The 24,322-nt window shown below is 50.2% G+C and overlaps 1 long non-coding RNA gene across 5 annotated transcripts; it reads left to right on the forward strand.

The window, feature by feature from the left end:
• Positions 1-521: 521 nt before the first annotated feature.
• LOC124249632 (uncharacterized) lies at positions 522-16,535 on the forward strand. 5 transcript variants are annotated; one of them, XR_006891434.1, is made up of 3 exons: positions 558-2,015; positions 2,795-13,821; positions 14,809-16,535. It is a non-coding gene; the product is annotated as an uncharacterized LOC124249632 (long non-coding RNA). The 5 variants fall into 5 exon arrangements; XR_006891435.1 differs by having other exon boundaries at positions 14,992-16,535; XR_006891437.1 differs by having other exon boundaries at positions 562-2,015; positions 2,795-10,253; positions 10,399-16,535.
• Positions 16,536-24,322: the final 7,787 nt, after the last annotated feature.

Consider the following 24,322-nt stretch of genomic DNA (forward strand, 5'->3'; position numbering starts at 1 on the left):
AGGCTACGTGGAGGTAGGGACCTGTGGGTGGTGTCTAAGGAATAATGAGAAAACATGACCCACCACACACTCGTCAAGAGGAGCTGGAGAGGGCCAGGGTCACGAGGACCTGCAACATGGCACCAGGAGTCTGCATTCCACTGTGAGGTCCAGCGGGAGCCAGACACGTGAGTTCATAGGCCAGGGCCACTTCAGAAGTGTTTGGGTAACTGCCATTGGATTGCTCACTTTTTGTTTTGCAAAGTAAGGACATCCAGAAAATCAATTTCCTGGAAACTTCGGCCTTAAAAAAGAAGGAAGTTCTGACACATGATACAACATGGATGAATCTTGAGGATGTCCTGGTCAGTGAAATAAGTCAGTCACTAAAAGATAAATACTGTATGATCCCACTCATATGAGGCCCCTAGAGAAGTCAAATTCATAGAGACAGAAAGTGGAATGGTGATTGCCAGGGGCTGGGGGAGGGGGTGGGGAGTTGGTGTTTAACAGGGATGAGCTTCGGTTTGGGAAGACGGAAGAGTTCTGCAAATGGATGGCGGTGATGGCTGCACACAGTGTGAATGTACTAAATGCCAATGAACTGTGCGCTTAAAAGTGGTTAATATGGTCAACTTTGCATTATTTTATCATGATCCATTTTTAAAAAATCAATTTCTACCAGCCATCATCATAATTTCACAGAGAAAGACCATTCAGCACAAAAAAAGCTTAAAGGGGCAGTTGGGCCTGCCATCTTGCAAGCAGTGCTCTGGGCTCTGAAGAGCTCCAGTGTCTGCACGTGAGAAACATGAGGTGCAGAGATGGGAAGCAGGAGCCCAGCGAGAGGGAGGCGGCACTGGTCCGAGGGAGCGCAGGTGGTGCCCAGGGTCAGGGACAGCAGAGCTGTTACCACTTCCAGGCCTTAAGGGGTTGTGGGGGAGGGGAGGGAGCATTTACCACACCCAGAGGAGAGCGGCGTGGACAGAGGGCTGTTTGAGAGGAGGAGTGAACTTGGGCAAGGACATAGTCCAGCCACAAGGGGCGGCCAGGGCAATAAATCCCCGTCTCACTCTCCTTCTCTCTGGTCTCCTTCTGGGACTCTCTAACAGCTAAACCCAAATGGAAGTCAGAGGCCAAGAAGCCAGTGGGTGCTGTCCTTGGAGGTCAGACTCCATAGCAGCAAGCAGCAAGGGAAGGAGGAGAGCGGACCTGGAGAGACCAATGGAAGAGCTTGTACCGTCCAGTGAGGAGAGAGCCCACTCAAGTTCAATGGAGGGAACTTACTATGAAGCAGTAGTTACGAAAGAGCTAGAAGAGCCGAGGATGCAAACAGGAAATGATGAGGCAACCTAGAGACCAGCAGCAGACTGCAAGCTGACACCACCCTAAGGCCAGAGGGATGAAGGGAAGATGAGATCACAGACGGCTTTCATGTTACCAAATGAAAGCACATGTTTTCCTTCCCATCTGGACCCCTCCGCAGTGGTCAGCACTGTTGGCTCCCTGTGTCAATCTTGTGCCTGGTTGCTCAAAACGCTTGCCCTGCTGTGCTCTGTATTGCACAATTCTGAAGTCAGAGTCACCCAGCAGGAGAAAAAAACATAAAAGAGGACCACTCAAGAACTGGGACCTATCTGGGATCACGGAAGAGACACAGCTACTCCTGGAGCTGCTGCCTGAAGTAGAAATAGAGGGAAACACCCCGGCTTCGGCTGTTCTCTTCTCATCTCCCACCAGGGCTTCCCAGTGCCTTAACCAACTGGAAGTCACTCGCTTGGCAAGGGAGCCTGAGAAATGTGGTTTGCTGGGGTCAGGCACCTGCAATATGGAGCAGAGGGGGGCGAGCAAGGAACAGAGCTGCAAGCAACCAGGCACATGGCTCACACAGGAGGCCAAGAGCATTGTCTGTTATGAAGAGATCCCGATGGGAAAGAAAGTGTGTGCAGTAGGTCTGGCAGCATGGAAGGCATCGGCCCTCAGTGAGCGCTGTGTCTGGAGTGATGGGAGTACAGCCAGCTTGGAGAGAGTGAAAAGTAAGTGTGCAGTGAAGACATACGCGCAAGCACTTTTGAAGCGTTTGGCTGTGAAGGAAAGATGAGAGAGGGCATAAATAAAAAGGTTTTCAAGGAGAGGAACTAAAGAGTGTAAAAGCCAGTGGGAAGGATTCAGCCGAGAAGGAAACATTGAATGTACAAGGAAGAAAGGGGAGAATTAGTAGTGTCTGTGGTTCTTGAAAAGATGGGAAGGGAAGGCATCCAAAAACAGATTCAGACTGGCCTTCAATCACACTGTAACCAAAGGCAAGCAAGGCAGACAGGCAGGCAGGATGGATGGATGGATGGGTGGGTGTGTGGATGGATGGATATGTAGATGGATGGATGGCTGGTGGGTGGGTAGGTGGGTGGATGGATAGATGGATGGATGGATGGTGGATTTCCTTTGCCTGTGTTTCATGTTGGCATGAGATGGTACTTCTTACCTCATGGCTTTCCTTCTTTCTCTAACAACAAGGTGAGACCATCTGCTCAGTATAAAATGTGAAATAATCCAGAAATGGATAAAGAAAAAGTTAATATTCCTCCCCACACACACGCACACCCACTCCCTTTGGACTTCCCCGAGGTAACTGATACTACGATTGTTTATGTTACAAAATTGGAGTCATGTTGCTATGGTTGCCACTCTGCAATGCCTTTTCTCCTTCAAAAATGCATCACAGATGTCCCTAAAAGTCAGCAGACAGGGAATCTAACTCATTTTCCCCATGAAGCAATTTCATAGGAACTGTGTGATGTCTTTGTTATCACTGTAGGGCCATTGTGGAGTCCTTCACACGCTTTTCCAGAGTTCATCGTCCTCACATCGTGAGATACAGCAGCCTTAAAATCTGTGATGTCACCGGAAAATACATCCTAAGCCACAGGAACCCACTTGCATCTCATTGATAGGTTTTAAAAAATCCTTCTGCAAATGTATATTCATAATTTGTAGAAAAATATTGTAGAATGCTACTAATTATTGTATTCTTTTTCAAGTGCCCTTTAAAAGGCTTGCTGAGTTCAACAGTTAAAATTGTGTTGGCTTTAGGAATATTTACTAAATGTGTGTTATATTTCTTTGTCTCCTTTTGGTTAAATTTATTATGGAACATTTTAAACATATACAAAATTAGAGAAAATGTGTAATAAAATCTCATGTCCCCATAATCCCACCCCAAAAATTATCAATTCATGGCTAATTTTGTTTACCTATACCCATTTTCTCCTCCCCAACATTAGCTTATTTTGAAGCAAACCCAGACATCATGTCATCTCATGTGTAGTATTTCAGTATGTATCTCTGAAAAATAAAATTATTTTTAAGAAACAGCCACAATATATCACACCTAAAAAAATTAATAGTAATTTCCTATTACCGTCAAACATGCAGTGTGTGTTGTAATTCCCCCGACTGTACATTTAGCAGGTCTGAACCAGGTCCACACACTGCCATTTGCTGATACGTCCCTCTTAACCTCTCTCTCTCCCTTTCCCTCTCTCCCTCTCTCTTTCTTTTTCTCCCTTTTCTTTCTCTGTCTCTGTCTCTCTGTCTGGTCTCTCTCTCTCCCTCCCCTCCCCATTCCCTCCCTCTCCTTTTCTCTCTCTCCGCTCCTCCCACTCTGTCAATTCTGTGCAATTTATTTGTTGAAGAGACAAAGTGGATTGTCCTGTAGAGTTTTCTGCTGGATTTGGGGATCACAACCCTGCTGTAAATTGGTAGCTGGAGCTAGAGTCATAGTCAGACTCAGGTTTGGTTTGTTTGTGTGATTGTTGGCGAGAGTACTTCCCACGTAGTGTTGTTACTTTCATCAGGGGGCACATAATACCTGGTTATGTCTCTTTTTAATGTTAGTGATCGTCAATGTTCATTGCCCAGATCCATCACTTTGTTTCACCAGTTTCACCAGCATCTCACAAAGATGACCAATGATTTTTTTAAGCACCATTATGGACTCATGGAATTTGATACATTTTGTGTACCTCAATTCCTTGCAATTATTTTCCCTTATTTCCTATTGTTCAAGTCGCCTATCTTTGGCCAGTGGACTCTCTTCAGCGAGGTTCCTGAGTGTGGGGGCTGTGCCCCCCGGAATGTTTGAAAGCTCCTTGTTTTCTGATAGGAAAGGATGTGGCCGGTTCATTTTGTGCATCTCCCTACCCCAGACCAGGAATTAGCTATTTCTCCAAAGCCCCACTGCCCCCCAATCACTTAGTATGTGCTCAGTGTGTTCAGAGCTCAGAGCTAGGAAACACTTTCAATGAGGGAGAATTTATCAACAGTCCATAGTGAAACTTTCAGCTCAAATGCAGGCTTGTGGCATTGTATTTAACCTCTGTGATCTCACTCACATCTGGATCGCTTCCCTTCCATGCTGAAAACCACCCTTCACAAGGACACTAGTAGTAATAATCACTTCCTTTATCCCACAAACCACACAGCAGTGTAGGAACAGACACTGACATTGCTTCCGACTATTTGGTGACTGGACAGGGCTAAGGTGTTCCTGCCCTCCTCCTGACCCCTGCAGAGCACTGCACTGAGTCCATTCGCCATCGCTGACTCGCAAGTTCACTGGTAGACACAGGCTCCTTCGCTAATGACTGTGTAGGGTGGGTCATGATGTATTCAGCTGTTCTGATGCACACCACAATGTTTCAGTGTCCCTGCCCTCCCTACAACCAACAATATTGTAGCAAATAGCCTCCTGTGCTGGAAATTTTTCTGTAGGCTGGTTTTCCAAAAGTTGAATTGCTGAGTTAAATGGTATGGATAGAGTGGTGCCTGTGGATGTCATCACTCCCTGTCTACCAGGAGGCACACAGATGCCTGCTTGGGATGCCAGAGCAGGACCCCTGACCCTGGCGCTGAGCTTGGGGCTGTCTGTTGGGCCTTTGCTTGACTAGGGTAGAGACACCCCTTGGTTTAGTACCAGTTACAGGGTTTTCAGTTACTTGCAGCCAAATGCAGGTGAAGATGCCGGGAAGGGTAGGACAGGGTCCAGGCAGGAGCCGATGTGAGGCCGCCAGCTAGATGTGACCTGGTGTGCACCAGAAGCAGCCTCTTCTGTCACCTGCAAGGGGAAGCAAAGCAGCCCCGCCATCTCAGCCTCTGCCTCCAGGAAATCTCTGTTGCTACAGCAACCAAGGGCATGGCTCATCACCTCATCACTCCTTCTGGGAGAATGCTGAGCCAGGCCGGGAGGCAGGCAGCAGCCCAGCGCTGCCCGGACTCTGCTCTTTATGGAGGAGCTGGCAGCTCTGCGCAGGTGTTATGGGTTACACACAGCCAAGCTGAGATTCGGGCTAACTTCGATGCTTCCTTACACCACGCACACAGAGGGACCCGTCTAGACAAAGGTGCCCCAGGCCACGTCTCCCTCTTTCCCCTTTCCTGGAGTCCAGAGGAGTGCTCACTTTGCCCTCAGTCCAGTTTGAGGTGTGGCGTGCATCACTCCCCACACTAAATTTCCTTTATGGTAAGACCCATGCATGAGGATGAGTTTTTGTGTTTGCAAAGCACACAGTGGACCCATATGCTGAGGAGATGGCATTTCTCCTGTCGTGGGTCTCCCCACCAGGCCACAATGTTGAGAGCCTGGACCTCTTTCAGGCCTACCTGAACTTGGCCACAGCAACCCCACCTGGCCTGGGGGTGCCAGCCACAGTCAGAGTCTGTGAACCCCACATCACCCACTGGAGAGTTGGTACAGCTGACAGGGCAAGGATCCTGGCAGGCTCACTCAATCCACTTAAAATGATGATAACATTTCAATTCCCTGTGTCATCTAGTAGAATTCTAAAAATACTGGAGAATTAAAGTATTGTCCAGTAGTTAATGTTAGGACAAACAGAAAGCAATTAAAAATAATGAATGCATCAAAATAAGTGTACATGGTTGTCAAATGTTAAAAGCCAAATGATATTTAAGTAGCAACAGTAACGGAGAATGTGTTAACCAAGTCAGACCAGACTGCTCTCTGTCCAGAACACTGAAAGGAGGGTCAAAAACAAGGATAGAGGATTGGAAGGATGTGTTTTAATCAAAACTTTCTGTGACTTTTGGGTCTTTTTGGTGAGGAAGATTGCTGCAGAGCCAACATCTGTGGCAATCTTCCTCTATTTTGCACGTGGGACACTGCCACAGTGTGGCTTGAGAAGTGGTGTGTAGGTCTGCACCCAGGATTCGAACCCGTGAACCCCAGGCCACTGAAGCAGAGCGCGTGAACTTAACCACTGTGCCACCAGGCGGCCCCTGTATCTCCTTTAAAAAGTCAAAATGAAGGGAAATAAAAATAAAGGAACACAGAGCTGCCCTGGCTCCCTGAAGATTCAACTTCACACTTCTCCCAAGGGCCACTGGAGCCAGGCCTATCCTGGAGGCGTGGGTCGCTGTGGGTCGCCGTGAGAATCTGGGGCACCTCAGAGCTTTGCACTCAAACCTGGTATTCCACGTCCTTCTGGAAATGTGTTTGTCAAGGTGGGAGACAGAAGATCTTTGTGTAGCTCGCACAGAAACGTGTGCCCGTTTAGACACAGCCCCCACTTGTGCCACGTGCCCGCCGTGTTGCAGCCAGGGAGGGCAGTGCTCTGCCAAGGCCTCCAGCTTCCCACCTGGGGGCTTCCGATGCCTGATCGAGAGGTCCGGCCAGTGGACAGTCCAGAAGTAAGGGGTCTCCGAGCCCCATGAGGCAGCCCTTGACCGATGGGACACAGGATGAGCCAATAAGGGCTTCCCTTCCCCTGGCAGACGGTTCTGAGACGCATCTCCAAGGGTTCCTGGGAGGTTCCATGGGATCAGCTCCGCCAGGAGGGCCATGCTGCTTTCTCTTTGTCCCCATCCCCCCGTCTCAGTCCCCCTCCAGCTGCCGCAGTCCCAGTTTGAGGACTCACACGTGAGCCTTTGTTCGGGACACAGCGACAGCCCACTTGCTCCGGTCGCCTTGCCAGCCTCAGTTTACGCCCCTCTTGTTCCCCTGAGTGTCGCTCGTGGACTCTGAGTGTGCTCTCCTGCCAGCCCTGCCCTCTTTTTCTACTGAACTCTTACTCCTCCTGCAGGAGGGTCACAGTGGCCCTCCCTGACCTCTCCCTTTCATGGAGCCGCATCCCTGCCTTTGCCCTGGTCTCCATGCACAGTCCGCCCAGAGCTGTTTGCCACCACCGTCTGGCTGGGCAGAGCAGCACCTCAGGCAGGTCCAGCAGACAGTCACCTTACTCAGGTGCAGAGGGCTCCCCCCACACCTCCATCCCCGGGGTCCTGGGATGATGAACGGAACCAGCCAGTTCTGTGAGGTCAAGTGGGCCCTGACCCACACAAAGAAGTTACTGGGCTAGAAGGTCTGTGGACGGCATGCTGGCTGTGGCCAGTGGATGGCCTCAAGACAGCCCAGAACGTGGACTCTTCCTCAGGGGCTCCCCAGGGCTGGTCACTCAGGTGCTGTTTGCTGGAGGAAACTTGTCACCTTTGGGAACTTATCGGGGGTGTGTCCACACCTCTCTCTCGCCTGCCACACACTGGGGAATCTTCACTCTGCGGGGAGGAGGTGTGACACACTTGCGCTCTCCCAATGCCTGGGCGCCTCGCGTCCCCGTCTGCAGCTCCCGCCTGCCCATGTGCGCTCCACTCTTCTGCCGAATGGCCCCGTGAGAAGAAACAAGACTCGGAGGCTGAAGCATTTAAGAGCCTACACACACTCTCTAGCTCCCTGCCCCTTCGAGGGGAAGGATGAAGTCACAGCAAGCAGCAGCAGGGTCCCCGAGCCGCGGCTTGTGAGAGAGCTGCTCTGGAGAGCCGTGGTCGTGGCAGGTTTAGGGTAAGTGGGAAATAAACCTTTGCTGTGTTAGGCTCCTGAGATGAGGGTTAATATGTTATCGCAGTGTAATCTAGCCTCTCCTGATGGATAAAACCTGGAAAAAAGGTTTTGAATTAAAAAGCCAAGAAACTGACAGCTTTGCTGAGTTCTCCTCTTCCGTCTGGACAGCAGAAGACGATGGGAGATCAAAAGAACCAGAGGAGAGGCGCACAAAGGAGCGGGTGTCCGTTCGCCCAGTGACATGCATTTGTGGGCTGATGGAGTCCTGGCTCTCCCTCCTACCGTAAGGGCTGGAGATGGATGTCTATGGGCTCGCCACTGTGTCTCCAGCACCCTGCACAACGCCTGCGGGAGGGGGTACTCAAACAAGAGTTCTAGAGGGAACTGGTGCATAGACACGTAACTGCTTACCCTTGGATGTCCCTCTGGGACCCAGGGGAGCAGGAGTCTTGGTCCTAAGAAGCTACCCCTTGGGAGGTTTGGCTGCAGTTCCCACCCATACCCAGGCTGGGTCCACCCTGCCAGGCCCTAAAGGCACCCACGCACCCTGGAGAGTGCACAGACCATGCATAGGCCACAGAAGGACCAGGCCAGGTGGGCCAGGGCCGCCCCTCCTGGCAGGTCCCGCTGGCCCAGGAAGCCGGGACGTGGGCTGAGGAAGGGAAGGAGGTAGCCTCAGGGGTTCCAGGCTGGACCTCCATGGCCTGTGCTGGAGCAGTTGGTGTTGCACATGCAGGCCTGCTGCCAACAGAAGTGCGGGCGCTGGGCTGGCTCGTGCGTGATCCCGCAGGCTGCCCGTCAATGCCGGTTCTGTGAGGCTCCCTGCCGGCCATCGCTCTGTTTCTCGGGTTGCTCCCGCGAGCTTGATCACAGCACTTGGTTCCCTGTGCTGGGGCTTCTGACAGGGAGGAGCTGCCCCTCATTTCTGGTGTTCTTAGCCTCCCCATGGGAGTGACCCTGTGGACTTGTGAAATCTCTGTGCGGGTCAGATTGAGTAAACCCCAACAAGGTCACCTTCTAATGAAAAGCTTCTGCGCAGCGCGTGGAGCTCCACACTTGGTACAGAGCTGCCCCCGCAAGGACACAGAGAACCTTTCCTGGAAGGGTTTTTCTGGAGCTTTGTGAAATTATTGGTGTCTCCACACTGGGGCAGAGGGGTCACTGAGTTCAACCAACAAACACCCATTGTGTCTTTGCCCTGACGAGGAAGGTAGGGGTCCAGTGCCCCAGAAGTACAAAGTCAGGGAAGCGAGACGGACTCGTCAAATGCATCCTCTCTCTTGACGAAACTGTCCTGGCATCTGCTGTGTGTCAGACACTGCTCTGGACGCTGGGACACAGCAAAGAGCACCGTTATTAAAACGCATCACCCTCTCTGGCACTTATATCTGATGGTTGGGGACAGACAAGAAACACAATAAACAGAGGAAAAATAAAGTGGAGAAGGGGAAGAGGAGAGCTGGGGAGGTTGCCTTAAAACAGGGTGGTGAGAGAAGCTTCGTGTTGAGTTACGGCTGAGCAGAGGCCTAAAGAAGGTGAGAGCCTGTGCCCCATAGGGAAGGGCCCACCAGGGGAAAGACACACCTGGGGAAGAACCCACCTGGGGAGCCATACACCCGGGGAAGAGCCCACCTGGGGAACCATACACTCAGGGAAGAGCCCACCTGGGGAACCATACACCCGGGGAAGGGCCCACCTGGGGAGAGACACACCGAGGGAAGGGCCCACCTGGGGAACGACACACCTGGGGAAGGGCCCACCTGGGGAAAGACACACCTGAGGAAGGGCCCACCTGGGGAAAGACACACCTGAGGAAGGGCCCACCCAGAGAAAATTCATACCTGGGGAAGGGCACAACTGTGTGAAAGATATACCTGGGTAAGGCAGACCTGGAGAAAGGCCACACTTGAGGATGAAGGAAAGGTACCCCTCAGGGAAAGACACACCTGAGGAAGGACACCTTGGGGAAAATAGACACCAGGAGTAAGAGCACCCCTGGGGCAAAGATCACCCGGAGGAAGGACACACCTGAGAGAAGGGTGCACCTGGGGAAGGGCACAGCTGGGGGATGGGTGCATCTTGGGGACAGGCGTACTGAGCACAGGCTCTGGGGCAGGAGTGTGCCTGGCAGGCTTCTGAGTGATCGAGGGGATGCATGGAGTCAATGTGATTCCAGGTGCTTTCAGGGCCCCGACCCTGGAGGGCCATGGAGCACACATCATCCTTTCCTTGTTCATTCGTTCGTGAACGGCTGTTAGCACCAACTATGTTCTAGGCCCTTCGTAAGCAGTGAGAAGTTACACAGTGAGGAAAGCTCGCAGTCTCAGGAGTGACGGAGAGCCGAGCTCTCTCAGGGACTTCACACTGGCTGTCTCCCCGCTCTGGGGTTCTCCTCCCCCGCTGGCTCCTCAGCCTCACCCAGGTACTGACCGGAAATGCTTCCGCCATTGGTCTCTTTCCCCTCCCCTGATATAGTTCCTTTCAGCACTGAGCGGTGTCTGAAATTGTCCTGTTTAGTAACGTAATTTTACTCCCTTATTTGCCCTGTTCAAACCCCATGAGAGCAGGACCACGTCCTAGAACAGCACCTGGCACACAGCAGATGCTCAGGAAACGCACGTGGAACGAATGACGGCCTCCACTCTTATCTCTGAGAACCTGCGCATGCGAGGGTCGTGTATACGTGGAGCTGATTTGTGCCGAGACTGAGCAGGCCCCATCCGTTCCCTCCTCCTCTCCTTCCCCTTTGTTCTGGAAGAGAGCTGTTCTTCACCTCTCCCAGACCCCCAGCCCCCAGGGCTCTGGATCCCATCCTCTTGGATGCCTCAGGGACCTCCTTCCATCATTATTCCATCCATCTCTCTCTATCCTCCATTGATTATTGTCCAACACTATGAAGGTGTGCTCAGATCTCCTCCGTGCTAAAAATTCCCCCTTCGCCTATCTCTTCCCTCCTCTTGTCATGCAAACCTCTAAAAGATAGGCTCTTCTCATCTTGGGGTTTGGGGACAAGATTCACAGAGTCAGTAACCATTAGAAGTACTATGCAGGAATTTGCTGTACTGCCCACAGTGGGATTTTCCCCTAGAGAGATGATTCGTGGCTTTAGTTAGAGTCTCACCCCCAAAAGTTAAGAATCCTGAGATGTTTACTCCACACTGCTTATGAATACAATGGCTTCTTAAGGAACGTATTTCTAGAGGAAGGAGTAGTCAGAGGCACTTGCCAAGCCTTCTGCCAGGAACTCTGCCCTAATGGCTGCCTGCCTCTTCCTGGGGCTTATCCACCCAGATCTGGGCTGGTCGCCCAAAGAGGGAGAGTGTTCAGCAGTGTCAGCTGTGCTCACAGGCCTGGTGACTTCCACACTTGTAGCTGACTTTATGCTTTTCACCCTGGCACATACTTAAAGAACTTTTCAGTTATAGTCCAATCAGACCAGCTACCCTTCTTTACCATTTTATTCCAACCTCAACACATACACAGTAAAATTTGATCCGTTCAGAAGAACATTTTTAGTCATTTGGCAGAAACAGTACGCCTGCTTGCAACATCACTGGAAATTTCCCAATATACAGTCTCTACTAATGAGCTCATTACAAAACCTCTCACAGCCTCCTGGAGGATTATACCGGGAACCAGATGTATCTAAGGTCTTAATATGGCTTCCAGATATTTTATTTTTGTTATTGTGGCTGCAAATAAAGCTTCCTCACTTTATTTCATGAGCTTATTGCTAGAATATATAAATGCAGCTTATCACTGTGTTTATCTTGTATCCAGCCACTTTCCTTGATTTTCTTCCTGTTGTTCCTGAACACTTACTACCTTCTTTGAGGGAGGACCAGACTTCTCTGCCTGTGGACTTCAGCTCTTGGCCAATGAGTTGGGGTGCACTGCTGGTCCTGAGCAGGGAAGTGGTGTGTGTCCCTTCTAAGCAAAAGCTCCCCCTTCTGCAAAGGCTCCATTAGCCCCAATTCCAGCGTGTGTGTGGAGACTTCCCCACGCCAACAAGCAGAGTGTCCAAGAATTCAACCCAGTTCTGACACTATCTCCCTGGAGATAGAATCAGATTCCACAGGTAAAGGGCTCAGTCCCATAAGACCACCCTCCACTTCAGATCCAGTCACAAGCCCAGGTTGTAACCACTGTTTTTGATCAACCAGCTGCAAACTTGGAGGTTCCAATGACCTCTCCTCAGGTTTGATTACTTTGCTAGAATGGCTCACAGACCTCAAGAAAACCCATTTACTCACTAGATTATCAATTTATTACAAAGGGTACTAAAGGATATGAATCAACAGCCAGATGAAGAGATACATAGGATAAAGTTCCAAACAAAGGAGCTTCCGTCCTCATGGAGCTCGGGGCCCGGCACAGCAGCACACGGGAGCACGGAAGCATTCTGGTTGCCCAGAATGGAGGCTCTCCGAAAAAGGTCGATGAGCTGTCCTTTTGGGTTTTTATGGAGGCTTCATTACATACTTGTGATTGACTGAAGCATTGGCCATTGGCAGTTGATTCAGTCTCAAGTCCCCCTCCCTCAGAAATCAGGGGCCAGGACTGAAAGTTCCAGTCCTCTGATCACATGGCTGGTTCTCCTGGCAATTAGCCCCTAGTCTTTAGTGGGGTCCAAAAGTCACCTCATTAACATAAACAAGACACCCATTTCACCTTATGGCCCTGAAGTGTTTTTAGGAACTGAGGACCAGAGACCAAATAGTATAAAAAGAGATGCTCCCATTGCTCTTACCGCTCAGGAAATTCCAAGGGTTTTAGGAGCTGTGAGCTAGGAACTGCGGATGAAGACCAAGTGTATCTGAGAAACGCATTTCAGTCATGTGAAAAGCCAAATACGTATATTTCTTATAAATCACAATATCGCACTCTGGATACCTATTACTACTTTAAAACCATTCCCAAAACATGGTGGCTTAAAACGACAATTATATCTAACAGCCCTATGGATTGACTGGCTTCAGTAGTTTTTCCTTAGGGTTTCTTATGTGGTTTTGGTCAGTGGTTGGCTGGTGCTGCAAATCTTCTGAAGTCTCAGCTGGGCTGGACATCCAAGATGGCTCAGTCACGTAGCTAGCAGTTAATGCTGACGGTCACCTGGAAACTCAGCTGGGGCTCTTGACTGTGAAACAGGTAAACAGTTGGCCTTTGATGATCAAGTAGCTAGTAAGTAAAGTTCTTTCCTTTTTGCAATTACTCATCATAGCTTTTAGTCCTTCCCCGGCCCACTGTTAACTGCGCTGCTTAAGCAATATGCTATCTGACTCCCTCTGGGTTCCCAAAGAGAACATCTCCCTGGAGCCTGGGTCACCATGGTAATGGGTGTGTGAGCTGTTTTTCACGATTTAGGACCCCTTGTCCAGTTCAGGCGGGTTGAGACCACCATCCCATCAATTGGGCCTGCTCAGATGCCCAACAAGCAACCTTTTCAAGAGGCTAAAAACTCCACCCTCAGATCACGCTCATGCTACCATTTTGTGAACATGAGTCCTGTGAAGAGGCATGGAGACTGACCACGCTTGCGCACATCATCAATTACCTCCCCCCAGTCATCTGTCTCCACACTTCAGACCACCTTGCCTACCCCAGAAATATCCCTGTGTCCCCATTTTCAAGGAGGCTGATTTGACAATCATTCTCCTGCTTCCTCCCTTGGCTGCCTTGTTGTTAAAACCCTCTCTGCTGCAATCTCATCGTCTCAGAGTTTGGTTTTCCAGGCACCAGGCAAAAATGAACCTGGTTCGGTAACAACTGGAACGCTCACAAATGGCATCTCCGTGTGGCTTGGGCTTCTCACAGAATGCGAGTTCAGTTCCATGAGGGAGTACTTCAAGAATGAGCGTTCCAAGAGTGAGTGCATTAAGAGATACAGATAGAAGCTGCCAGGCCTAGCCTCAGAAGTCCCAGGATGTTACTTCCGCCACAATCTACTGGTCAAGCCAGTCCCCAAGACCAGTCCAGATTCCAGGGATAAGGTAAGAGTCCACTGCTTGGTGTAAGGAGCATTGGGTGCATGCAGGGGAGAAGGAATTGATAGTGGCTGTCTCTACCTCAAGCTTTAAGGACCATCATATGGTTCCTCCATACTCTTTCCCCTCTGCCATGAGGCCGGCACGTCCCAGAGGAAGGTTGCCAGAACTCCTTCAACTGATTCAACAACTACGTGTGTGAGCCTCTTGCCTTACAACCCAAGGCACTCTTCAGTGACACTCTGGCCTAGGGCATGGGAGGGGTGAGGGGGGATTGGCTGTGCTTGTGAGGCGATGGGCACAGAATTACGGAGTGATGAGAATTACTGTAGAACACTGATGTAGCACTAGCTATGTGCCAAACCCTGTTATAAGCACTTTACACATCAGCTAACATCATGCTTTTTTTTTTTAAACTTGCCAGATAGATTTTTTCATTGTTGTGGTTGAGGAATATTGGCCCTGAGCTAACATCTGTTGCCAATCTTCTTTTTTTTTTTGCTCCCCAAAGCCCCAGCACAAAGTACTTCTTTCTATCCTAGTTGTAGGTCATTCTCGTTCTGCTATGTGGGATGCTGCCACAGCATGGCTTGACAAGCTATGTGTAGTTCCACACCCAAGATTCAAAGCGGAGAATCCTGGGCTGCCAAACAAAGCAGGCATACTTAACCACTCAGCCACAGGGCCGGCCCCTAACGTCATGCTTAATGGCAGAACTTGAGAGGCATACTCATTAAGTTCAGAAAATAAACAGGGGTAGAAGCTATCATTTTTATTGTAAAATTTTTGGATAGTGTAATAAAATAAAAACAAAATAGAATACACAATTATTAGAAGAGATAAAGTATTACTACTTTCAGTATGATGATTTTGACCCACAGAAAACCGAAGAGAATTAACAGAAAAACTATTAAAATTAGTAAGTACGATCGTAGAAGCTTTGTGATCGGGGATCAATCACTTCCTCACACTTTCCCATCTGAATCTCTGCAGAGACTCCTGAGAATGGGTCCCTGCCTTGTCAGCTCAGAGGCGTGGGGTGAAGAGCCAGGGAGAGAGTGGGCGAAAGGGGTAGTGGCCACGTTGGGAACGTGGAGTTTGGTGCCACGCGGGGCGCTCTGCACTTTAACACTGTGGCCACTGTTGAGTGGCGCCTCGTCCCCCTTGGTCCTTCAGGAGCTCCTGGGACTAGAGATGCAGGACAGAGGGAGAGGCTCTTTCAGAAGAGAAGATGGGCCCAGAGGCACGACATTCAGTGGAGGGAACTTGTGGGTACACCACCTCCACCTTCTTTCCACGTTCCCTATACCCAGTCCCAGTGCTGACGGCCTCTTTGAGCTTGCTTTGGGAAACTGCAGATCTGTATTGTATGCAGCCTTGGTGAGAAACCAATCGAGGCATTTCCAGGGCAAGGGCCCGTGACACCGGCCAAGGAGACTCTGGTCCTCTGGGAATCTGAACGGTGGGCAGAGTAAAGCCAAGATGGGAAACAGCTGACCCCCTGTTGCTGCCACTGCTCCCTGACAAGAGCCTCGTCCAGACCTCAGTGGGAACTTCCTTTGCTCCGGTTCTCAAGTATTGACTTTTCACTTTTTCTTTGACTCTGTGAGCTACCCAAATCTCTCTTTGATTCTTGAACCAGTCAACTGGACAGTTTCTGTTGCTTGCAGTCAAAGAACCGCCAATGACAGCAGAGAGGTGAGGCTCCTGGAAAGACAGGGAGTGATACGTGCCAGGCCCTGTGGCCCCTGGACAATAAACATCTCACTGTCTTTACATGACACCCTATGAGGTAGGGATTGTTACCCTCATTTTGCAGATGTGAAAAACCGAGACTCAGAGAGGAAATTGGTTGATCAACGTCACAGCGAGTGAATGACAGGGGGAAAATTTCAATCTAGGTCTGGGTCAGGGTTCTACAGGTGTAGACGGATTTCTCCAAACCTGCGACATGGGCTCAGGCACTGCCAGCTCCCAGGCAGGGGTGCACTCGCCAGCTGGACTTCCTGCTGACTCCAGCCTCTCCAGTGCTGGCTCCCCAACCCTGGGTCAGGCCCTGACCTGCAGGGAGGCCTGGAAAGGCCCATGGGCATCTGACTTTCATAAACCTCAGCCAGGTCTTATTCCTGAAACAGTTTTATCATTCAGCATTTTGACAAAGAAACAATGTGAACAATTTGGCCAAATGAAATTTGGTTTCCTTTCCATTCATGTCTCCATTCTAATTGTGATCTCTCCAAACTGTTTGCCAAATTCCTTCCATGTGTTTTCCCGCTTGGAAGTCTGATTTGAGTCCCCCAGAGGACTCAAGCCCACAGTTTGGTCCTTTGTCCATAGTTAAAGTCAGTCAGGCCAGAGACATTTCCAAGAGAGACCCAGGGTGTTAACAAGGCCGCCCTGGAAAGTGAGCTGCGGGGTGGGGGTTCTAAGGGCTCCCTTGCCCGGGAGGAGGACACAGGCCAGGAGGACCGCCCCCCAGGATGGGGACCAACAGAGCCAGGAGGGCTGAGCAGTCCTGGCCACTGGGGGGAGTCCCCAACTCTGGGCCCAGTCCCCTGCTGGCCTCAGAGGGCTCAGACTTGGCCTGAGTCCTGCTGTACTGCTGCGTCGCTGGGGGAGCCCGGCCAGGCCGCTGCGCCTCTCTGAGCCTCCGTTTCTCACCTGGCACACGACTCGCCTTCCAGGTGATGTATCTGAAACTTGAGCAGCTCAGTTCTTGTGGTGACTTGTGTGCTATGTGTACAATTATTAAAATTTTTCTTTAAATCAAATTATTGTCTTTGTTTAAATATCTTTTTTTTAATTTGTATACATCATCACTGAAAATTGAAAACCAGTATCAGACGCCATAAATAGAATTACCTGAAAAAAATAGCACAACTGTAACATAACTAGTGTAAGGTCCCCTAATACCAGCTTGTGACCCCCAGTGAAGTGCACACTCCAGTTCGGAACCACTGTTCTGAGGGCTGTGGGAGACGATCGCAAGTGTTTCCAGCCCGGAGGCCCGTCCTCCAGTCATCAGGGGTCTCTCTTTCATTAATTTAAGTGACAAACAGCCTGAATCCCTGTTCCATGTATCACAGCAAGATTCCTCCTGCCCTCACCCCCTTGCCCCTACCAGGATGAGTGTGGACGTTCAAAATGCTCATGTTTTCCCAGGCCGTGAGAGCTACCTGCTTTCTTGACAGTGCCTGGCTCCTAACTGGCAATCTAGGCTCCAATGAGGCCCAAATTTACGTCCCAAACCTCGGTTCTGAGCAGTAGATTCTGACATCCAGCACACACCTGTGAATTCCGTTTGGCTATCTCATAGACACTTCAACTAGTATATGGAAAACAGAACTCTTGCTCTTTGCCATAAACCTGTTTTTCCCCCGTCTTCCCTGTCACGGTGAGGGTTTATCCCTTAGATTCTCTTGCATCCACGGTCTGTTCACTGCTGCATCCCCACGCAGAACGCAGTGTCCGCCGTCAGTCAGCCAAAACTGTTACGCAGCAGTAACAAGTGACCCCAAACCCTAGTGACTCAGAACAACAAAGGCTATTTCTCACTCATGTTGATGTCTCTCGTGGCTTGGCTGGGTCTCTGCTCCCTGACGCCTTCATCCAAGAATAGGGCTGAAGCAGCCCCAGTGCGCGCCGGTCTGGCCCAGAAGCAGCGGTGCAGCCGCCCGCCGGCTCGTGGAGCTCCCCTACTGCTCACGCTTTGCTGGTCCAGATGGAGTCAGCACGGCAGGGGGCATGGCCTCCCATGGACTCCTCGAGAATGAGAGCCCAGTCTGCTACCAGGCTGGGCAAATATTTAGCGAACGTGGACAGAATGAACCAAGTCTCACAGGCAGCTTCAACCTGGGTCCAGGACCCGGATTTTGTGCGGTTGAGAAAATGGGCTTCTTGCTCTGGTCGCGGGCACGCGTTTGAGACCTAGAGCTCACCTACCGGCCTAGGATCCTAACTTCTCACATGAACCTGGGATCCCGCTCACACATGGGCGAGTGTCCTGGCCTAACCCACAGGCTTTGGGGCCAAGGCTCATCCACAGGCCTGGGACAAGATTCTCAGTCTCAAGTCAAGGCAAGGCACAGTGCAGGTACTGGGCGTCCTCCCTGCCGTGGTCATCCCTAACCTGAGACGCGTGTCCTCCCGATTCCCAGCACCCCTTCTTGTTGGCGCAGTTCACCAACCTCATCCTCTGCCCCCTGGGAAAGGCCCCTGTGTGAGCTCTGGGCCTCTCTGATGCTCTGCCTTGAGCTGTGGACCTTCTGGAACCATTGGGAAAGGCCAAGTGCCCATCCCTGCTGAGACTGGCAGCCTGCTTTGGGATCGAGACAGAAAGCTCCCCTCCATTCTCAGATCTGGCTGGGAGCCGGAAGTCACTTTGTCTCCCCTCTGTGTCCTTGCTCAGGCTCGCTAGTGCCCTGCCTCACTCCTCCTCTGATAGCAGAGAGGCTGCAGGCTGGCTGGCGCTATGGGCTGGTCCACCTCCTTATCCCCTTTAGGGTGCCTCTCTCCACACTGGCCAAGGCCTCTGGCTCACAGCCCAGCTCCCACATCAGAGCCTTGACCATGGGGCCTCAGGGGCAATGCACTGGGCCGGGCGGCCCAACATGTCCTTGGGCTTACTGCCCCAGGCTCTCCGAAAACTCTCGCAGCCCCTTGGGGGTCAACAGGACTGGAGAGGTCACTATGAGCCTTCTGTGGCTTGGTCCTTGGGAACGAAAGTCTCCCACTGGGTGCCACCCACGGGGCCATCCCGGGAGGTGGATCAAGATGTGCCAAATCTTCCCTGGGCTGGAGTCTCATACAGGTGGAGGCTGAGAGGGTGGCAGGGCCGGGGAGGCAGCAGCACATGGCTCGCAGCCCTGGCAACTCTCCAGGTAGCTGAGGCTGGTACACAGCCACTGTGGGTCTGGAGGGTCAGTGGCGGGTTAGGTCTAGATGACGAAACAGGGAAGGTTCCTACACATACACCTGCATGGAGGCAAAAAGGCACACATAGAAGCCACACTCCACTCGACAGGGTTATGGTTAAAAAGATACTGGATCACAGGGCAGCTGTGAAAAAAAATAAAAAGCTCTCCATGCATGCATAGAGGGAGATGTCTAGGACATGTTGCTACATTTTTTAAAAAAGCAAGGCACAGAGCAATGAGAAAGGCGTGAAGTGGGCTGTGTGTTCTATTTGCTTGCATTTCATACGGGCGTAAACTTTTAATAGATGGACCGAGAGCTTGTAAAAGTGCCTACAGGGGGCGCAGGAGAGCAGGACGGAAGAGCAAGTTTTCAGAAGTAAACTATCATTTTGATTTTTGAACCATTTAAACATATTACCTGCTCCAAAAATAAAATAACTTAAAAGAGAGGGGACACGCAGAGCCATTCCCCCCTCACAGACCCAGAATCTTTGAAGCCCCAAGGACCTGCTGTGACCCCCGAGCCCAGATTTCCTCCCCCACCTCTGGAGCCCAGCCGAGTGCCCCCAGTCTGGTTTCCAGGCTGGAGTCACACTTGGGTCTGAGCTCATGAAGCCTGAGAGCAAGGCTTGGCTGCGCTGCCTCGTCTAATTTGTATGACAAGAACGTCGTGCGGTCCTGGCCACAGTCCTGGCCATGGCTGCCTTCCCAGAGGACAAGAGGACAGCAAGCTTTGTCCTGCTGCAAATGGGGACACGAAGGCCCAGAAACCTGAGGTTGGCTCCCAATGGGGGGCTCAGCTAGCACCTCCAGCTGCTTCCTGGGCCTGCCTGCCAGGGCCCAGATTGCCATGGAGGGCCAGGGCTGGCCCCACTCTGCCATCAGTCAAGGGGGCCTGAGACGTCAAAGCTCTGTCCTCGCCTCCCAGCCACAGCCCTGTCCCTCTCGGGCCAGTGGCACTTCTGGGGCCACGGCGTCCTTGCTCTGCGCTTTGCTCTCTGCTCTTTCCCTGTCTGTCTGTATTCAAGGCAGCCCGCAGCTCCACAGAGGCCTCCAGGACTACAGCCAAAAGCATTTCATCCAGAATTCAAAAGGGCTGTCTCCTAGGGTGTGGGCTGTGAGCCTCAGAACCTGAAGGCAACAGGAGGGACATGGCTTTGCTGTGTTTGGAAAGATTCCACCCAGCCCGGCCCCTCACCAGCGCTTGTAAAATCAGAAGGGGTGGAGGAGGCTGGGACACTTATCTTTGTGTGTTTCCATCTCCCTCCCTGAAGGCCTCCCCGGGTCCAGACCTTTTTCTTTTTTCACTTTTTCACATGCAATATGCACACAGAAAACATACATCCCTTAAATGTACAGCTTAACGAGTCATACATGGGTATTCCCATGTAACCCGATAAAGAAATCAAACATTACAAGCCCCCAGAAGCCCTCTTGGCCTCCCACACCCCCCCACATACACTAAGAAAAAAACCCTTTCCTGATTTCTGGCGCCATTGGTTCATTTGCCCACTTTGGGACTTGAAGTCCATGAGTCACACAGTAGACATTTTTGTGTGTCTGGCTTCTTCCACGCGCCATCATGTGAGAGTCCCTCATGCAGTTCGTTCTCGCTGCTGAACAGTATTGCACTGCGTGGATGATGCACAGATGCTCTCCCATTCCACCCCTGGTGGGTGCTCGTCCGGGGCCATGAGGAGCAGTGCTGCTCTGGGCATTCTAGCGCATGCTTTTCGGTGAACATGCACAAACATTTCTCTTGAGTATACACCTAGGAGTGGAATTGCTGTTTCCCAGCACTTTGGGCCAAAATCTTGCTGTGACTTTGAAGCCGGAGGAAGCAGATGGACCATCCATATTCATGATCCCAGTCAGGTACCAATGGGAAAAGTCACAGGAGAGCAGCCACACAGAGGTGGAGGCCAGGCACTGTCATTTGCTAATGTCTCCCGCCCTGAAGGGGCGGCCACTCCCTTGTTGACCACAGGTGTGGTTGCAAAGCCCAATGGGTTAGGAGGGAAGGGCAGCAGAGGGCTCTCGGCCACTTGTCCCCCAAGGTCCATGTGTCTCTTCCCAGCTCCACCCTACCAGGAGTAACTAGTTGGATGTGTCTGGGCGTGAGGCACTGAGCAGCCCTTGGTACTGCAGGCAGGACTCAGGGCTTTGGAGGTAAGATCCGTAATCCGTTACGTCAGCGCTCACTTCCTGCTTCTTGCCTCACGGCACTAGGCAGCCCTGGCAGAACCTGGGCTGTCCAGGCACTGTGGCCCCTGCACCCCTTCTCTTGCTTCCATTTCCTCTCTGCCAACAGGAGAGACACCCTGACATGGTGACAATTAGACGCTGGCTCAGTGTGAATAAGGAAATTTGGGGTCCATTGGCTGCTAGTCCCTTTGGGGGTTCCCTGGGGCTGAGGATAATGGACAAGGAGGCGTTGGTTATTTATATTTGCCCGGTTATAACAACACCAGAATACCACCAAAGACTAAACAGAAAAGAAAATGTCAAAAACTTGAACTTCATTAGAATGAACTTGTATTCATCAGAAGACACCATTAAGAGTGAAAAAACTCACAGAAGTTGCCTTTTATTCAATAAAAGGCTCATGACCAGAAAATGTAAAGAACTCAAACAAATCAGTAAGAAAAAGACAGACAACTCAATTAAAAATTGGCAAAAGAGTCGACTAGATATTTCACAAAAGGGACTATCCAGATAGTTAATCCACACATGAAAAGGTATTTAATATCATAACTCACGAGGGAAACGCAAATTAATGTCACAATGAAATACCACATCACACCCACCAGAGTCACTAAAATAACAACATCAAATGTTGCTAAGAATGTGAAGCAAGTGGAACTCACACACTGGTGACAGGAGCAAAACTAGCACAACCACTTCATAGGCCACGAGGAGGCATCTAATAAGGGCAAACACTGATCGTTTGAACCAACAACTCTGCCCCTGGTGTATAATCCACAGAAATGCGTGCTCGTGGCCCCCAGATTCACAGTTAAGCAAACCCACAGCAACTTTACGTGTGTTTTTAGCCCCAAACAGAAAACAACACAAATGTCTTGAAATAATGGAAAGATCAATTAAATGGTGGCGTTTTAAGAAGGCAATGGTATACCGCACAGCAACAAAGGACAGACTACTAATCTTTGCAACAACGTGGGTGAATCTCACAGGCATAATGTTGAATTTTCATCCACGCAAAAGGGAGCGTGACTATGGATTCCATTATGTAAAATACAAAACCAAGCAAAACTGGCCTATAGTGTTAGAGGTCAGAGTACAGATTTGGGGACAATTGTCTGGGAGCAGACCACAGGCTGCCCTCTGAGGAGCTGTGAGTGTTCTATTTCTTGATCTAGGTGCTGGTGACACGAGTATGTCCACATATAAAACTTCATCACACTGTACAATCAAGATTTGTGCCCTTTACTGTAGTAAGTTGTCCTTTAGGAAAGGAAAAGAAAGAAAAATGCCAAACTTCATCCTTTACCTTTCTCCTCAAAACAATCAGGTGTCAGAGACCTGTGGTAGAAACTTCTGGCGCTGATCACAGCCAGTTCCTGCTCCATTTGTAGTTAGCCAAGACCATGTGACCAGTTCTGTCCCATAGGTTGTGAAAAGAAATGATGAATGTCAATTCTAAGCTGAAGCTTTCCATTGCCAGCGCTGGGCCCTCTGGTCCTATTTTCCTTCTGCAGCAATCCCAGTGAAGTTCCAAGATCCATGTGGTCTACACAGCTGAGTCCTTGCATTGAGAATACCAACTGGACATGCAGTGGACTCTGGGGTTAAGGGAGAATACAGCTTTATTGTGTTAATCCAATACCATTTCAGGGTTACTTGTTACCACAGTGTCACCTTGCCTTTCCTGACTAACACAAGGGTGTTCAGGAGACTGACAGAGCTTGTTCTTGGCCTTGGCCATGTATCACATCTAGCATCAGACCACCAAAAGTCCTATGTCTACATTTGATGGAGCCCACTGTGGTGGTCCCCGGGGTGACATTACAACCGAGGTGAAGTGCTGGCCTGCAGCCCTCTCAGAGCAAGCCTCCTCAGCATGCTGCTCCCTCTCCAGCTGCCCCAAGTAGCTGACATTCTGTTCGGTGCACACCCACTGCCCACAGCAGATAGCCTCCACTGGGCATAGTCGGGACTAATAACTTCTCTTCCTGGGGCTATTTCCTTTACTACTTCGAACTCTTGTTTCTTGGCAATGGAATCTGCCCAGCATTTTGGGTTACCTGTTAACAGGAGGTGGAAAAATGGTCCAATAATTTTGACCATGTTGAAATGTGTGACTGAACACAGCTTGGTGGGGAGGTGAAGAGCTCAGCGCCAGGAGCCCAGATGGGCCGAGTGCAAACCTCGTTCCCTTCCTTGGCTAACCATGAGGCATGGCCATATTATTAACCTGGTGCTTCAGTTTCCCCATTTGTACTATGGACAGGATGATGGTACCAGATTAGAGGACTATTAAGAGTATTAAATAAGTTAATATGTATAAAGTGAAGTAATTTTTTAAAAATAAGCTATAGAAAGACCTCAAAGTGTGTCCACAAACTTCAAAAACAGTCTTGAGGTTTCCAAATGGAGTAGTTGTTTCTTCTCGTTTTCTAGAAAAGTGAGCATAGATCCCCAGCACCTGCATCCCTCTGGGGTAAGACAGATCCGTCTCACTAATCACACTGCTTGGCAGCATCCATTTCAAGCGTCATACCTGGTAGGTCAAAGAAATCAAAAGATAGTTGGAGATGAGCAAACTCTCGAATTTAGCGAGCAGGCAGTCACCTTACATGTTAGCTGACTGGTCACAGAAGACTTTGAAACAGAGACTTGTAGTGTGAATCAGTGATGGAAGTGTGCAAGACACAGCAACACAGGCATGCTGCTATAGGAAGAATTAAATAAAAAACGGGTAAGGAAACTAAAAATGCAAAACAGAGAGAGCTCCAAAGGCAAGATGCCAGTGCTAAGGGCTGGGATTATCAGGAGACAGACTGGAGGTCAGTTTTCAGAATTAGAGCTTAGTGACAAGGTAGCCTTGCGCAAAAACCCACCTCAATTTTTACCACTCATCAATGAGGCCTCTGCTTGGCTCTTATTCCAGAGAACCTGTTCTCCTAAACTGCCTCTGCCAGGCCTCCTGCATGCCAGCCCCTCTCTTGCTTATTGGGCATTGAAACTTCCTGGAGGTTCTGGCACATCAAGGTGAGTTTCCTTTTATAGGATGCTCGTGGCTTCATCCATGGCAAATGGGATACATTAAGGAGTTATTTCTTCTAATATGAAAGCTGAATAGAGAAAAGATGGACCGTGTTCCAGAAGCTCCCCATCTCATATCCAACAAGATGATGAGAAAACAATGCAGCCACAAAGTGTTAATTTTCCTTTCCTGGTTCCATGGATCTACTGAATAGCTTATTTAGGGAAGTAATTTTAGATGAACTAAAAAAAATAACAAGTAAAGAGATTGAATCAACATTAAAAACCTCCCAATAAAGAATCAGGACCAAATGCCTTCACTGACGGATTTTTAAAGAAGAATTAACAACCATCCTTCTCCAACT

This window comes from Equus quagga, chromosome 1 (genome assembly GCF_021613505.1).
Source record: "Equus quagga isolate Etosha38 chromosome 1, UCLA_HA_Equagga_1.0, whole genome shotgun sequence".
NCBI lineage: Eukaryota > Metazoa > Chordata > Mammalia > Perissodactyla > Equidae > Equus > Equus quagga.